The 17,500-nt window shown below is 41.3% G+C and overlaps 1 long non-coding RNA gene across 1 annotated transcript in view; it reads left to right on the top strand.

The window, feature by feature from the left end:
- Positions 1-17,500, top strand: part of LOC128665941 (uncharacterized) — a 200,250-nt gene that overhangs the window by 144,774 nt on the left and 37,976 nt on the right. Inside the window, exon 5 of the long non-coding RNA XR_008403199.1 lies at positions 7,384-7,517. This is a non-coding gene — a long non-coding RNA (uncharacterized LOC128665941). The remainder of the gene's footprint in view (positions 1-7,383; positions 7,518-17,500) is intronic.

Here is a 17,500-nt window from a genome sequence, read left to right on the forward strand (position 1 = left end):
GCATAGAAATAGTACTGTATTAATAACACATAATACTGTATTACTAAAGAGCGTAGAAATAGTACTGTGTTAATAACACATAATACTGTATTAGTAAGGAGCGAAGAAATAGTACTGTATTAATAACACACAATACTGTATTAGTAAGGAGTGTAGAAATAGTACTGTATTAATAACACACAATACTGTATTAGTAAGGAGCGTAGAAATAGTACTATATTAATAACACACAATACTGTATTAGTAAGGAGCGTAGAAATAGTACTGTATTAATAACACACAATACTGTATTAGTAAGGAGCGTATAAATAGTACTGTATTACTAAAGAGCGTAGAAATAGTACTGTATTAATAACACATAATACTGTATTACTAAAGAGCATAGAAATAGTACTGTATTAATAACACATAATACTGTATTACTAAAGAGCGTAGAAATAGTACTGTATTAATCTCTTTGGGCCCAGCTTTTCCACAAGCACACTTAAGCCCCCTTTGGGTGGCGCTCCTATGTCCCCATAATTTATTTATTTATTCATCTGTACGACCCTGTTAGGTGGCCGTTTTTTATAGTGAGTTTGTGTGCTTTGCTCTCTAATCATTTTCATATCAAATTATGATAGAACAGAGATTTATTTATTTTAAAAGAGAAAGGAAACCCCTTTTTTATCATTCAGATAGAGCCATACATTTTTAAATAACTTTCCCGCTTACTTCTGTTATCAATTTTGCTTCATTCTCTTGGTATTCTTTATTGAAGGAGCAGTAATGTGCCACTGGGAGCTAGCTGAACTCATTGGTAAGCCAAAGTCAAGAGGCATATATGTGCAGTCACCAATCAGCAACTAGGTCCCAGCTCCTGAGCCTACCTAAGTATGCTTTTCAACAAAGAATACTAAGGGAACAAACCAAAATTAAATAAATTAAGTGAATTGGAAAGTTGTTTAAAATCGTATGCTCTATCTAAATCATTTGTTTCATGTCCCTTTAAATTTACCACTGGAATTTTATCAAACTGTTAAAGAGATGGCTACGTTGCACCGTCCCCAGGACCCAACACTATTATCAGGTGTGAGGGTATGAGAAGATGTAATGTACATTACACACATAGGGGTATATGTATCAAGGTCTGGCGGACCTGATCCGACACTGCGGATCAGGTCCGCCAGACCTTGCTGAATACGGCGAGCAATACGCTCGCCGTATTCAGCATTGCACCAGCAGCTCACGAGAGCTGATGATGCAACGCCGCCCCCTGCAGACTCGCGGCCAATAGGCCGCCAGCTGGCGGGTGTCAATCAACCCGATCGTTCTCGATCGGGTTGTATTGTGGCGATGTCTGTCCACCTGCTCCGAGCAGGCGGACAGGTTATGGAGCAGCGGTCTTTGTGACCGCTGCTTCATAACTGCTGTTTCTGGCGAGCCTGCAGGCTCACCAGAAACACGGGGCATCAAGCTCCATTCGGAGCTTGATACATATGCCCCATTGGGGTTCATTTATTATGCTGCGGATTAGGGCCGCAACTAACGATTATTTTCATAATCGAATAGTTGGTCGATTATTTTTTTGATTAATCGGTTAAAAAAACAACAACAAAAAACCCATAAAAAACCCAACAAAAAACACACAACATTATACCATGTGGGACATAGAATGGCATGGACATGATTCTGTGTATGTGTCTCTGTCTGGTATGCACAATAACACAACGTCACTCATCCAAACTTCTAGACAGGTTGGTATAGGCACTACACAAGTCACAAACACAGATTCATTCACACTCACAGTCACATTAACACTTCACAGAAAACCTCATACGTCCCAAGTACCCACAATCACAAACAAATTTATACACTCACAGATTCAAAGTTTAAATCACACACATAGCAAAAATTAGATTATAATAATAAATATAGTATATACATATATACATACATACATTATATATATGTATGTGTGTGTATATATAAAATGTATTAAAAATAATATCAAATCCCTGGGGTGGGGTCCAGTGGGGTGTTTTGTTTTTTAATAAAGAAAAAAACATTCCTTTAATTTTAATTTATTAGCCATTTGCAGTGCCAGTAGTTTACTTTTTATTTAATATATTGCAGATACTGCAATCTATTTAAATAAAAAGTATTCCCTTTCTGGTAGTCTAGTGGGGGAGCATTTGGTCTGCACCTCTATCTGGTACACTACAGACCATATTAATAGCTCCTTCTGGCTGGCTCTCAGTAATGTGAGTCAGTGCATGCTGGAACCAGGAGGAGTGATTAGTATGGTCTGTAGTGTACCAGACAGAGATGCAGAGTCAGACCAAATGCTCTCCTACTAGACTACCAGGGAGGGAATACTTTCTTTGTATTAATATATCTGCAAGCCAATATATATTTTTAAACAAAAAGTAAACTTCCAGCACACCCTAAGATGGCTTACTAAGCGCTGGAATCTGGATAAATCAATGGCGACTGTCCCTGATGCCCCCGCCCACACAGTCCTTCCCAACACATGGCTGCACGGTCTGTTTGATCTCCCTTAGCAGACGTCATGTTATTTTAGAGAGATGCCGGACACTTTCTTAGCACGCAAGTTTGCACTCCCAAGTCTCGCTGCCATCTCTAAAGTTGCTTACCAGCTATAAGCTTCCTGAGCCCTGGATCAGTAAATGTCCAGCGGGCTGTGCGACCTAAGACAGCTTCCTAAGCGTGCTGGATAAATCCCTGATGCCCCCGCCTACACAGCCCTTCCCAAAACACGGCCACACTCTTACATGACAGGTGTAAGAAGAATGGAGGGCACAACCGATTTGATACGCTGCCGCAGATAAAGTGTTAGTGTATACAAGCTATCATAAGTTAGTTAACCTGGTATTGAGGCTGGGGGGAAAGAGTACATACCTTACAGCAAGCACAACTGTCCCACGGCTTACCGTACAGCTTCCTCTTTCTGCAAGCAGCCCAACGAATCGACTGATCAACTAATCGATAATGAAAATAGTTGACAACGATTTTCATTATCGATTATTATCAACTTAGTCGATTAGTTGTTTCAGCCCTAATGCGGATGGATCGCTGGAAACAAAAGTTATGAAGCAGCGGTCGTAAGACTGCTGCTCCTTAACTCATGGACAGCAATCATCCCGATCGAATAGGATCGGGTTGATTGACACCCTGTTAGCGGCCAATTGCCGCAGAATCATGTCCGTCCGACATTTCATAAATCTACCTTATTATCTGGCATACAAATATATATATATATATATATATATATATATATAATATATATATATACTAGTGGGAAAGCCCCCCTCTATTTTGCTCTCTCCCCCCCCCCTCTCTTTTGCTCTCTCTCCCCCTCTCTTTTGCTCTCTCTCCCCCCTCTCTTTTGCTCTCCCTCTCCTCCCTCTCTTTTGCTCTCACTTTCCCCCCTCTCTTTTGCTCTCTCTCCCCCCTCTCTTTTGCTCTCTCTCCCCCTCTCGTTTGCTCTCTCTCCCCCCTCTTGTTTGCTCTCTCTCTCCCCCCTCTCTTTTGCTCTCTCTCCCCCCTCTAATTTGCTCTCTCTCTCCCCTCTCATTTGCTCTCTCTCTCTCCCCCCTCTATTTTGCTCTCACTCTCCCCTCTTTTTTGCTCTCCCTCTTCCCTCTCTTTTGCTCTCTCTCTCCCCTCTCTTTTACTCTCTCTCCCCCTCTCTTTTGCTCTCTCCCCCCTCTCTTATGCTCTCTCTCTCTCTCTCTCTCTCTCTCTCTCTCTCCTTACCTCTTTTATCTTTCCCTCTCCTCTCTTTTGCTCTCCCCCTCTCTTTTGCTCTCCCTCTCCCCCCTCTCTTTTGCTCTCTCTCTCTTCCATCTTTTTTGCTCTCTCTCTCCCCTCTCTTTTGCTCTCTCTCTTCCCTCTCATTTGCTCTCTCTCTCCCCTCCCTTTGCACTCTCTCTCCCCTTTTATTTTGCTCTCTCGCCCCCTGTCTTTTTGTTTTTTTAATTAGGGCACTCCCACTGCCTCCCATTCCCTGCTGAACCGCCCACCCGCCCACACCTCCCACCGGCACCAGCAGAAGATCGTTACAGACGGGGACACACACAGTGTCACCGTCTGTAACAATCAGGCATCTGGCCTCATATGGAGACGGAGCACCGACCATGCTCCGGCTTCATATGCGGCAGATGCCTGAAGCTTCAAGAGCTCCAGCTCTCAGCTGTTATGTTACAGCTGAGAGTTGGAGCTCCTGAAGCTGTCTCGTCGCCACGAGGTGGCTGCACGCGCATCCAACATTCCTTTGAGGATGCGTGCACAACTGCCGACGGCAATGAACGCTTACAAATACAATTATAGTATATAATATAATAGGTTTCTGCCCTAATACTATCCTTTCACCTCACTACCTGTCTCCTGGACCCCATCCCCTCACAACTACTCCCCTCCCTCTCTTCTACCCTCAGCCCTATACTCACACACATCTTCAACCTCTCCCTCAGCACTGGTATAGTTCCCACATCTCTTAAACATGCATTAGTCACACCTATCCTCAAAAAACCTTCTCTTGATCCAACCTTCCCATCCAACTACTGCCCTATTTCCCTCCTACCTCTTGCCTCAAAGCTTCTTGAAAAGCTAGTATATGCACGTCTATCCCATTTCCTTACATTAAACTCCCTCCTTGACCCACTGCAATCTGGATTTTGCTCCTTTCACTCAACAGAGACAGCAATTGTTAAGGTTACCAACAACCTACTTGCAGCAAAATCAAAAGGCCACTTCTCTCTACTTATCCTCCTTGATCTGTCTGCAGCCTTTGATACTGTCGACCACCCTTTTTTGCTCCATACCCTCCAATCCTCTGTGACACAGCTCTCTCTTGGTTCTCTTCCTATCCGTCTAACCGTACCTTTAGTGTAGCCTTCTCTGTGGTATCCTCTGCCCCGTTACCTCTTTCTGTTGGGGTACCGCAAGGCTCTGTCCTCAGTCCCCTTCTCCTCTCAATCTACACGTCCTCACTATGTTCCTTAATAAAGTCACATGGGTTTCATTATCATTTGTATGCCGACGATACCCAAATCTACCTCTCTGCACCAGAACTTTCTCCTTCCTTGCTAACCCGTGTCACTAACTGTCTCTCTCATATCTCATCTTGGATGTCCTCTCACTACCTAAAGCTAAATCTCTCCAAAACTGAGCTCCTTATTTTCCCCCCTTCCAAAATCTCCACCCCCATGTCTCTATAACTGTTGATAACTCCATCATTACCCCAATCTCACATGCCCGATGTCTTGGGGTCACACTTGACTCAGATCTTTCTTTCACTCCTCACATTCAGTCCTTGGCTAAAGCCTGCCGCTTCCACCTTAAAAACATCGCTAAAATTAGACAGTTCCTTACACAAGACACAACAAAGATTGTAATCCATTCTCTCATCCTTTCCCGCCTCGACTACTGCAACTCTATCCTCTCTGGTCTCCCTAGCTGCCGCCTAGCTCCTTTACAATCCATAATGAATGCTCCTGCCAGGCTCATCTTACTTGCACGTCGCTCTTCATCTGCCGCACCTCTCTGCCAATCCCTTCACTGGCTTTCTCTTGCCTCCAGGATTAAACACAAAATTCTCACTCTGACACACAAAGCCCTGAATTGCATTGCTCCCCCTTACATCTCAGGCCTTGTCTCCAGATACTCTCCCTCCCGTCGCCTTCGCTCCGCTCATGATCTCCTACTCTCATCCTCTCTTGTTACCTCCTCACATTCCCGTCTACAAGATTTCTCAAGACTGGCTCCCATCTTATGGAACTCTTTACCTCGCTCCACAAGAATCTCCTCTATTTTTTAAAGCTTGAAGTGCTCCCTGAAGACTCTACTATTCAGGGACGCTTACAACCTACACTAACCTTCCTATCTCCACTGCTATCCCCTAAAACCCCATAGCATGTAAGCCTATGAGCCCAGCTGTTTGTAGTCCACCTTCATAAGAGCCGACTACAACAGTGCAACTCTCGGCAGGGCCCTCTCTCCCCATTTGATCCCTGTAATCGTTTTTTTCATAGCGCTGCGGAACCTGTTGGCGCTCTACAAATACCTGATAATAATATATATCTTTTTTTTATTTACAACCTAGGAAATTCATGAATGAATTTAAGTTTTAAATGTTAAAAAGCACTGACATTTTAAAATTAAACTATTGCACCCCAGAAAATGTAATATAATATAATAATGCAATCCCTATCATTAATTAGTGTATTCTGTATTAAATACTATTTAATTGCTAAACGTAGCATAAATAAACACGTGCTTTGTGTACTTTAAATGATAAAATTAAAGAGCCATAATTGTCAAAAATGTATATGCTCTAATTCGTTTCAGCATGTCATTTAAAGCCTAGCAACCCTGCACAACTGTGTGTTTAACCCCCACAAAGGGGTTAAACGCACAGTAGAAGTACCGATTGGAACCCGCAGATAACTGCTTGTTCCAAAAAGAAAACTGGTGCTGAACCAATCAGTAGCGCTAGTATCATGATGCAGATGTGTAACTAGCGCTGCTGTTTTTGAGCAGTAGCAGTTTCCACTAGGGACCAACAGTACTCTGAAGGGCTATAGTGGTACTTCTACTGTAACTACAATGCCGGGGATAAAGTAAACACACTGTAGTGTAAGGTTGATAAGTCTTAAAATTACCCACTCTATGCAGACATCCTCAAACATGGCCCTCCTGAGGTTTTGGAACTACATTTCCCATGATGGCTGAGCATCATGGGAAATGTAGTTCCAAAAACCTCTGGAGGGCCAAGTTTAAAGGGACACTGAACCCACATTTTTTTCATTCGTGATACAGATAGAGCATGCAATTTTAAGCAACTTTCTAATTCTATTATCAATTTTTCTTTGTTCTCTTGCTATCTTTATTTTAAAAAGAAAGCATCTAAGCTAAGGAGCCAGTCAATTTTTGGTTCAATACCACGGACAGCACTTGTTTATTGGTGGGTGAATTTATCCACCAATCAGCAAGAACAACCCAGGTTGTTCACCATAAATTGGCCGGCATCTAAACTTACATTCTTGCTTTTCAAATAAAGATACCAAGAGAATGAAGAAAATTTGATAATAGGAGTAAATTAGCTTAAAATTGCATGCTCTATCTGAATCACAATAGAAAAAAGAGTTCAGTGTCCCTTTAAGGATGTCTAACAAGTTAGAGCATGCATTTTATTTACTAATATGTCCCTTTAAGCTTTGCAACCCAGGAAATTTGATAATGCAATATGATATTTGATTGCAGAATGTAATTTCAAAATGTTCACGCATTTTAATGTTTGATTGGGAAGTACAACTGTATGTGTGTGCTTTCTGCTTTGTTTCCTTTGCCCATAACTTAATTTTTGTATTTTTTCTGTAGTGGATCAATTCTATCTTATTGTTACCAAAGCCCACTTGAATAAGTTCCAGAAAGCCAAGACTGAAACAGTGAAAATAAACATGTGCTCTTTAGCATAATGCATATCCTGATGTCAGGGATACAATTCTTGTCAGGTTTGTATTTTAAGTATTTCAGATTATACATAATGTAAATAAATTATATCTTCTTATTAAAAAAAATCTGCATGTCTGATTTTGTGTGGAATTTCCATCTTGTATATGGAGTATTTTCCCTTATTAGCTGGATCACTTCTGACAAAGTTCTTGGCTCTGACAGTTTACTAAATGCTGACCTTTCCCTTAAAGGGACAGTCAACACCAGATTTTTTGTTGTTTGAAAATAAAGATAATCCCTTTATTACCCATTCCCCAGTTTTACATAACCAACACTGTTATAGAAATACACTTTTTACCTCTGTAATTACCTTGTATCTAAGCCTCTGCAAACTGCCCCCTTTTTTCAGTTCTTTTGACAGACTTGCATTTTAGCCTATCAGTGCTGGCTCCCTGGAACTTCACGTGCGTGAGCACAGTGTTATCTATATGACACACATGAACTAACACACTCTAGTGGTGAAACACTGTCAAAATCCATTCACATAAGAGGCAGCCTTTAAGGTCTAAGAAATTAGCATATAAGCCTATCTAGGTTTAGATTTCAACTAAAAATAACAAGAGAACAAAGCAAAATTGGTGATAAAAGTAAATTGGAAAGTTGTTTAAAATGATATGCCTTATCTGAATCATGAAAGTTTATTTTGGACTTGACTGTTCCTTTAAGTAGCACCAAAACATTACCCTGCTACTAAAAAAAAAAAAAAAAAAGATATAAAAAAGACAGGAAAAAATATTACAGGTAGTGATGCATTGATATATGTCTTATAATTTGTGCATAAGTTTCCTGTTAATTAGATTTTAGACCTGGCAAAAGTCTTTAAAGGAAAGTGAACACCCTAAGATTGAAATTATTACAATATAAAATGTTTAGTTATACCTACTAAATCAACCTTGCAATATACTTTTATTATTTATTTTTTGCCCCTTTCATGTAATTTTTCTATAAAAGTGTGGATATTCTCATCTCAGACCTGGAAAAGCCGACTACAGGCCTATTAAGGCAAACCCTACTACATATATTTTCCTAATTGGTTTTAAGAGGTAATCTGTAAAATAATGCACTTTATCCTAACAATATCACATTGGGTAGCCTTATTGTGTGCATACTAAACCCAGATTGGCTCCCTCCAAATAAGGCAAGTAGTGTGTGGAGTTTTGCTATTAAAAAGCAAATGCAGCAGACAAGATGTTAATTTAGTTCAAACATGTTTAGACTTGGCTGATGTTATTCTATAGCTAGACAACAGAAATGTCTTGCAATTGCAAGGTGTTTACTGTCCCTTTAAGCCAAAAAAAAGCTTACATTTTATTTATATATTTTCTCAACACATTCTGGATGCTGATTGTCTGCAAAAGTCTGATTAAAGGGATACTAAACCCACATTATTTTCTTTCATGATTCAGATAGAGCCGGCCCATTTCAGGTTCAGCACCCTGGATAGCGCTTGTTTATTGGTGGCTACATTTAGCCACCAATAAGCAAGTATAACCCAGGTTCAGAACCAAAAATGGACCGGCTCCTAATCATTACATTCCTGCTTTTAAAATAAAGATAGCAAGAGAACGAAGACAATTTGATAATAGGAGTAAATTAGCAAGATGCTTAAAATTGCCTGCTCTATCTGAATCATGAAATAAAAAAAAATTGGGTTTAGTGTCCCTTTAATGATTAATGTTGTGTTCCAGTATCTGTAGCAGGTTGGGAATATTTGGTAGGTTCCTTGTTTTAGAAATGAAGCATACGATTACAGATATTCTGCAGCTGGCACAGCCTGTATCAGGGCATTGCTACAATGTCCAGGCAAGAAATGCAGAGAAGCAAGTATGAGTCACTACTATAGTATACTTGAACATACAGCACCTTTTTACAGCTTGGGGGAGGGTGGGATCCGTTAACTGCTTTAGTTTTATCTGTAAAGTGTGTGTGTGTCTGTGCGTGTGTCTATGTGTGTGTGCTTCTGTGTGTGTCTCTGTGTGTCTATGTGTGTGTGTATCTGTGCTTGTGTGTGTCTATGTCTGTGTATCTGTGCATGTGTGTCTGTGTATCTGTGCGTGTTTGTGTCTATGTGTGTGTATCTGTGCGTGTATCTGTGTGTATCTGTGTATGTGTCTGTGTGTGTGTATCTGTGCGTGTGTTTATGTGTGTGTCTGTGTGTGTGTGTGTGTGTGTGTATGTGTGTCTGTCTCTGTGTGGGTGACATCTGTGTATTTGGAGAAAGTGACAGGTATATGTCCCCATGTCTGTGTATTGGGAGAAGGCTCAAGTGGTGAGTGCCCTAGGACATTTGTATAAGGAGGTGTGAGTTAATAGTTTTGGTATCTGTATATTGGGAGGTGAGATTTATGTGCCCTGGTATTTTTGTATTAGTAAGAGGTGAGAATTATATATCCCAGGTGTTTGCATTAGGAGGAAAGAGATGCATGCCTTGGTGTCTGTGTATTAGAAGGTAAATGATGCGTGCCTTGGTGTCTGTCTATTAGGAGGTGAGAGGTATGTGCCCTGTTATCTGTGTATTAGTAGGTGAAAGATGTGTTCCCTGGTGCCTGTGTTTTATGTGGTGAGAGATGTGTGCCCTGGTATCTGTGTATTAGAAGGTGAGAAATGTGTGCCCTGGTATCTGTGTATTAGAAGGTGAGAGATGTGTGCTCTGGTATCTGTGCATTAGAAGGTGAAAGATGTGTGCTCCGGTATCTGTGTATTAGAAGGTGAGAGATGTGTGCCTTGGTGTCTGTGTATTAGGTGGAAAGAGATGTGTGCCCTGGTGTCTGTGTATTAGAAGGTAAGAAATGTGTGCCCTGGTATCTGTGTATTAGAAGGTGAGAGATGTGTGCTCTGGTATCTGTGTATTAGAAGGTGAGAGATGTGTGCTCTGGTATATGTGTATTAGAAGATGAGAGATGTGTGCCTTGGTGTCTGTGTATTAGGTGGTAAGAGATGTGTGCCTTGGTGTCTGTGTATTAGAAGGTGAGAAATGTGTGCCCTGATGTCTGTGTATTAGAAGGTGAGAAATGTGTACCCTGGTATCTGTGTATTAGAAGGTGAGAGATGTGTGCTCTGGTATATGTGTATTAGAAGGTGAGAAATGTGTGCCCTGGTATCTGTGTATTAGAAGGTGAGAGATGTGTGCTCTGGTATCTGTGTATTAGAAGGTGAGAGATGTGTGCTCTGGTATATGTGTATTAGAAGGTGAGAGATGTGTGCCTTGGTGTCTGTATATTAGGTGGTAAGAGATGTGTGTCCTGGTGTCTGTGTATTAGAAGGTGAGAAATGTGTGCCCTGGTGTCTGTGTATTAGAAGGTGAGAAATGTGTACCCTGGTATCTGTGTATTAGAAGGTGAGAGATGTGTGCCTTGGTGTCTGTGTATTAGGTGGTGAGAGATGTGTGCTCTGGTATCTGTGTATTAGAAGGTGAGAGATGTGTGCTCTGGTATCTGTGTATTAGAAGGTAAGAGATGTGTGCTGTGGTATCTGTGTATTAGAAGGTAAGAGATGTGTGCTCTGGTATCTGTGTATTAGAAGGTGAGAGATGTGTGCTCTTGTATCTGTGTATTAGAAGGTGAGAGATGTGTACCTTGGTGTCTGTGTATTAGATGTTAAGAGATGTGTGCTCTGGTATATGTGTATTAGATGGTGAGAGATGTGTGCTCTGGAATATGTGTATTAGAAGGTGAGAGATGTGTACCTTGGTGTCTGTGTATTAGATGTTAAGAGATGTGTGCTCTGGTATATGTGTATTAGATGGTGAGAGATGTGTGCTCTGGTATATGTGTATTAGATGGTGAGCGATGTGTGCTCTGGTATATGTGTATTAGAAGGTGAGAGATGTGTGCTCTTGTATCTGTGTATTAGAAGGTGAGAGATGTGTACCTTGATGTCTGTGTATTAGATGTTAAGAGATGTGTGCTCTGGTATCTGTGTATTAGAAGGTGAGGGATGTGTGCTCTGGTATATGTGTATTAGATGGTAAGAGATGTGAGCTCTGGTATCTGTGTATTAGATGGTGAGAAATGTGTGCTCTGGTATATGTGTATTAGAAGGTGAGAGATGTGTGCTCTGGTATCTGTGTATGAGAAGGTGAGAAATGTGTGCTCTGGTATATGTGTATTAGAAGGTGAGAGATGTGTGCTCTGGTATATGTGTATTAGAAGGTGAGAGATGTGTGCTCTGGTATCTGTGTATTAGAAGGTGAGAAATGTGTGCTCTGGTATATGTGTATTAGAAGGTGAGAGATGTGTGCTCTGGTATATGTGTATTAGAAGGTGAGAGATGTGTGCCTTGGAGTCTGTGTATTAGGTGGTAAGAGATGTGTGCCCTGGTGTCTGTGTATTAGAAGGTGAGAAATGTGTGCTCTGGTATATTTGTATTAGAAGGTGAGAGATGTGTGCTCTGGTATATGTGTATTAGAAGGTGAGGGATGTGTACTCTGGTATATGTGTATTAGAAGGTGAGATATGTGTATTAGGTGGTAAGAGATGTGTGCCCTGGTGTCTGTGTATTAGAAGGTGAGAAATGTGTGCCCTGGTGTCTGTGTATTAGAAGGTGAGAAATGTGTACCCTGGTATCTGTGTATTAGAGGGTGAAAGATGTGTGCTCTGGTATCTGTGTATTAGAAGGTGAGAGATGTGTGCTCTGGTATATTTGTATTAGAAGGTGAGAGATGTGTGCCTTGGTGTCTGTATATTAGGTGGTAAGAGATGTGTTTCCTGGTGTCTGTGTATTAGAAGGTGAGAAATGTGTGCCCTGGTTTCTGTGTATTGGAAGGTGAGAAATGTGTACCCTGGTATCTGTGTATTAGAAGGTGAGAGATGTGTGCTCTGGTATCTGTGTATTAGAAGGTAAGAGATGTGTACTCTGGAATATGTGTATTAGAAGGTGAGAGATGTGTGCTCTGGTATATGTGTATTAGATGGTGAGAGATGTGAGCTCTGGTATATGTGTATTAGATGGTGAGCGATGTGTGCTCTGGTATATGTGTATTAGAAGGTGAGAGATGTGTACCTTGGTGTCTGTGTATTAGATGTTAAGAGATGTGTGCTCTGGTATCTGTGTATTAGAAGGTGAGAGATGTGTGCTCTTGTATCTGTGTATTAGAAGGTGAGAGATGTGTACCTTGGTGTCTGTGTATTAGATGTTAAGAGATGTGTGCTCTGGTATCTGTGTATTAGAAGGTGAGGGATGTGTGCTCTGGTATATGTGTATTAGATGGTGAGAGATGTGTGCTCTGGTATATGTGTATTAGATGGTGAGAGATGTGAGCTCTGGTATCTGTGTATTAGAAGGTGAGAAATGTGTGCTCTGGTATATGTGTATTAGAAGGTGAGAGATGTGTGCCTTGGTGTCTGTGTATTAGAAGGTGAGAGATGTGTACCTTGATGTCTGTGTATTAGATGTTAAGAGATGTGTGCCCTGTATCTGTGTATTAGAAGGTGAGGGATGTGTGCTCTGGTATATGTGTATTAGATGGTAAGAGATGTGTGCTCTGGTATATGTGTATTAGATGGTGAGAGATGTGAACTGTGGTATCTGTGTATTAGATGGTGAGAGATGTGTGCTCTGGTATATGTGTATTAGATGGTAAGAGATGTGTGCTCTGGTATATGTGTATTAGAAGGTGAGAAATGTGTGCTCTGGTATATGTGTATTAGAAGGTGAGAGATGTGTGCATTGGTGTCTGTGTATTAGGTGGTAAGAGATGTGTGCCCTGGTGTCTGTGTATTAGAAGGTGAGAAATGTGTGCTCTGGTATATGTGTATTAGAAGGTGAGAGATGTGTGCTCTGGTATCTGTGTATTAGAAGGTGAGAGATGTGTGCTCTGGTATATGTGTATTAGAAGGTGAGATATGTGTATTAGGTGGTAAGAGATGTGTGCCCTGGTGTCTGTGTATTAGAAGGTGAGAAATGTGTGCCCTGGTGTCTGTGTATTAGAAGGTGAGAAATGTGTACCCTGGTATCTGTGTATTAGAGGGTGAAAGATGTGTGCTCTGGTATCTGTGTATTAGAAGGTGAGAGATGTGTGCTCTGGTATATGTGTATTAGAAGTTGAGAGATGTGTGCTCTGGTATATGTGTATTAGAAGGTGAGAGATGTGTGCTCTTGTATCTGTGTATTAGAAGGTGAGAGATGTGTGCCTTGGTGTCTGTGTATTAGGTGGTAAGAGATGTGTGCTCTGGTATCTGTGTATTAGAAGGTGAGAGATGTGTGCTCTGGTATATGTGTATTAGATGGTGAGAGATGTGTGCTCTGGTATATGTGTATTAGAAGGTGAGAGATGTGTGCCTTGGAGTCTGTGTATTAGGTGGTAAGAGATGTGTGCTCTGGTATCTGTGTATTAGAAGGTGAGAGATGTGTGCTCTGGTATATATGTATTAGAAGGTGAGAGATGCGTGCTCTGGTATATGTGTATTAGAAGGTGAGAGATGTGTGCTCTGGTATATGTGTATTAGAAGGTGAGAGATGTGTACCTTGGAGTCTGTGTATTAGGTGGTAAGAGATGTGTGCTCTGGTATCTGTGTATTAGAAGGTGAGAGATGTGTGCTCTGGTATATATGTATTAGAAGGTGAGAGATACGTGCTCTGGTATATGTGTATTAGAAGGTGAGAGATGTGTGCTCTGGTATATGTGTATTAGAAGGTGAGAGATGTGTGCCTTGGGTGTCTGTGTATTAGGTGGTAAGAGATGTGTGCCCTGGTATATGTGTATTAGAAGGTAAGAGATGTGTGCTCTGGTATATGTGTATTAGAAGGTGAGATATGTGTGCTCTGGTATATGTGTATTAGAAGGTAAGAGATGTGTGCTCTGGTATATGTGTATTAGAAGGTGAGATATGTGTGCTCTGGTATATGTGTATTAGAAGGTAAGAGATGTGTGCTCTGGTATATGTGTATTAGAAGGTGAGATATGTGTGCTCTGGTATATGTGTATTAGAAGGTGAGAGATGTGTGCTCTGGTATATGTGTATTAGATGGTGAGAGATGTGAGCTCTTGTATATGTGTATTAGTAGGTGAAAGATGTGTGCCTTGGGTGTCTGTGTATTAGGTGGTAAGAGATGTGTGCCCTGGTATCTGTGTATTAGAAGGTAAGAGATGTGTGCTCTAGTATATGTGTATTAGAAGGTGAGAGATGTGTGCTCTGGTATATGTGTATTAGAAGGTGAGGGATGTGTACTCTGGTATATGTGTATTAGAAGGTGAGATATGTGTATTAGGTGGTAAGAGATGTGTGCCCTGGTGTCTGTGTATTAGATGGTCACTGAGGAATGACCTATTTTTTCCTGCCTTATTTTGCCTGTCACTTACCACTTAAGCCTTTTCTACCTGTTTTGGCAATGTATGGACATTTACCTATCATATTGAGCATTTGTTTGAGCTAAACAATAAACAGGTATTCCACTGCTTACCATCGTTTGCTATTCTCAGCTTTACTGGGTGCGCTGATTGTTGGTGTTGTTCTATTAATTGAGCGTGGATGGAAGCGCTCTTTTCTCCGCACCAGGACAGCTGAGTATTCTGAGAATACGTCACCACTACGTCACGGGGGTGTGTCTGACTACGTGAAGTGCACTGATCGTCGGGGACTTTACTCACAGCCAGTGTTTGAATGTTTGAGCGCTTCCCGGTTGTTGCATATATATGTGTATTAGAAGGTGAGAGATGTGTGCTCTGGTATATGTGTATTAGAAGGTGAGAGATGTGTGCCTTGGTGTCTGTGTATTAGGAGCTTAGAGGTATGTGCCCCGTTATCTGTATATTAGGAGGTGAGAGGTATGTTCTTTGGTGTCTGTGTATTACTAGGAGCTGTGAGGTACATGTTCTGGTGTCTTTATGAGAAGGTGTAATTTCTAATAGGAGGAGGTGCGTCTGTATATAGGGAGGGAGATATGTTTCCTGATGTCTGTGTATTAGGAGAGAGATATGTGTCCTGTGTCTGTGTATTAGGAGGAGGGAAGACTTATATGTACTGATGACTGTGTATAAGGAGCAGAGAGATATGGGTGTCTACGTAATAGGAGGAGAGAGATACGTATCCTGATGTCTGTGTTTTAGAAAGAGGAGAGATGTTTCCTGTGTCTGTGTATTAGAAGCAGAGGAAATGTTTGTATACTATCTGTGTGTTAAGAGCAGATGCCAGTTCTATGTCACTCACATTGTGCTGTAAAGACGTAGAATTTACAAAATGATCCCACATATTCCCTAACAGTGGCCAGTGTAGGTATCTGAGTCATGTGCACAGAACCTGTCCTGTAAAAGCTTAGCTTTATATTGTGCAGTGTCTGCAGCTTGGTAGGAGCTGTGAACAAGCAGAACGAAACAGAAAACATCACAGAAGTTGCCATTGTGCTCCCTGCAGAGCTCTGAAAAAACTAATGCTCTCTTGTGTTTTTATAGAAGAGTTTAATTTTTATTTATTTTTTTGTAAAACCTGTGTTTCATTGTACTTTGTCCTCTTATACCATAGCTTAAAGTCCCACCTTCAAATAATGATATCCTTCAGTTGTTGATACCTAAAGCTACAGATAATCACAACAGGTTTATGCATATTCCTATTTGTCACTCTGCGTTTAAATAATCAGATTGTAAGCTTCTGGGTTCTTCCTTTACTTTGGTCTTTAATCTGTAAAATGCTTCTGTGTTAATGGTGCCTAAATAATTATTTCATTATAATATCTGCTGTGGGTAAACAAATAAGCAGCAAACTGATATCCAGGGGCAGAGCTACGATTGGTGCAGCAGGTGCAGTAGAACCAAGGCCCAGGCGGTGGGGCGCCCTTAGCAGCCAGTGCAGAATGTGAGCAATCCTAATGCAGGGGAGTCTTTTATTAGCGCAGGTTGCAGATCTATCTATTTATCTATCTTTCCTCAAAATCATTATACAGTACAGCATGCATATTATTACTATTGCTTACTACTGGGGTACATTTTGGGGTCCCAACATTTTTTGCACCAGGGCCCTACAGCTAATATCTTTTGAAATAAGACAGTAACATAGAGGCCCGTGTTTCTGGCGAGTCTAAAGACCGCTTCTCCATAACTCTGTGCGCCTGCTCTGAGCCACAATTCAACCCGATCGAGTACGATCGGGTTGATTGACACCTCCCTGCTGGCGGCCCGTTGGCCACGAGTCTGCAGGGGGCGGCGTTGCACCAGCAGCTCTTGTGAGCTGCTGGTGCAATGCTGAATACGGAGAGCGTATTTTTCTCCGCATTCAGCGATGTCTGTCGGACCTGATCCGCACTGTCGAATCAGGTCCGCAAGACTGTTGTTAAATAGGCCTCATAGTGTCCGCCTGATTATTTCCTTTACATTGCATTCCATGGGGGATATATTCATCAAAGGTCTGGCGGACCTAATCCGACAGTGCGGATCAGGTCCGCCAGACCTCGCTGAATGCGGAGAGCGGCCAATCGGCCGCCAGCAGGGGGTGTCAATCAACGGTTATGGAGCAGTGGTCTCCAGCTCCATCTGGAGTGTAAAATGTAAGGTTGTGTGACCCATATATTATGGGTGTTTATTGAATAAAAGATGTCAGCTATTATGGAACATTTTAAAATGTCTACAGCTCCTAAAATATTGATACAATTGGCAGAAGTGCAGGTCGAGCTGACATGACTGTACAAAAAAATAACAAAAAAACATCAAAATTAGCAAAATATATTTAGGGCACAAATGATTTATGTTTCTTGCACTTAAAAGCAAATGTATCAAATATCAACTCAATGTAGACACCAGCTGAGTGTATATGCACTATGGTAGTTGGATCTGGGGAAGCTATATGTAAAATAAAAAAGAAAAACCTAAACATTTATTAGGGTTGCTAGCTCTCCAAAAAATACTGGAAGACCAGCTGGTTACTAGGGAAAGGAAGTTCACTTTTTAAAGCTCTACACTATGCCTCACCAATTTGTTTCCACATAGCTGGGCAGTGAAGTTATCCTCTTGGTTGCCAGATGCAAACATTTCAGTGTTTTAACCCTTAGCTTT

The sequence above is a fragment of the Bombina bombina genome, chromosome 7 (assembly GCF_027579735.1).
Source record: "Bombina bombina isolate aBomBom1 chromosome 7, aBomBom1.pri, whole genome shotgun sequence".
NCBI lineage: Eukaryota > Metazoa > Chordata > Amphibia > Anura > Bombinatoridae > Bombina > Bombina bombina.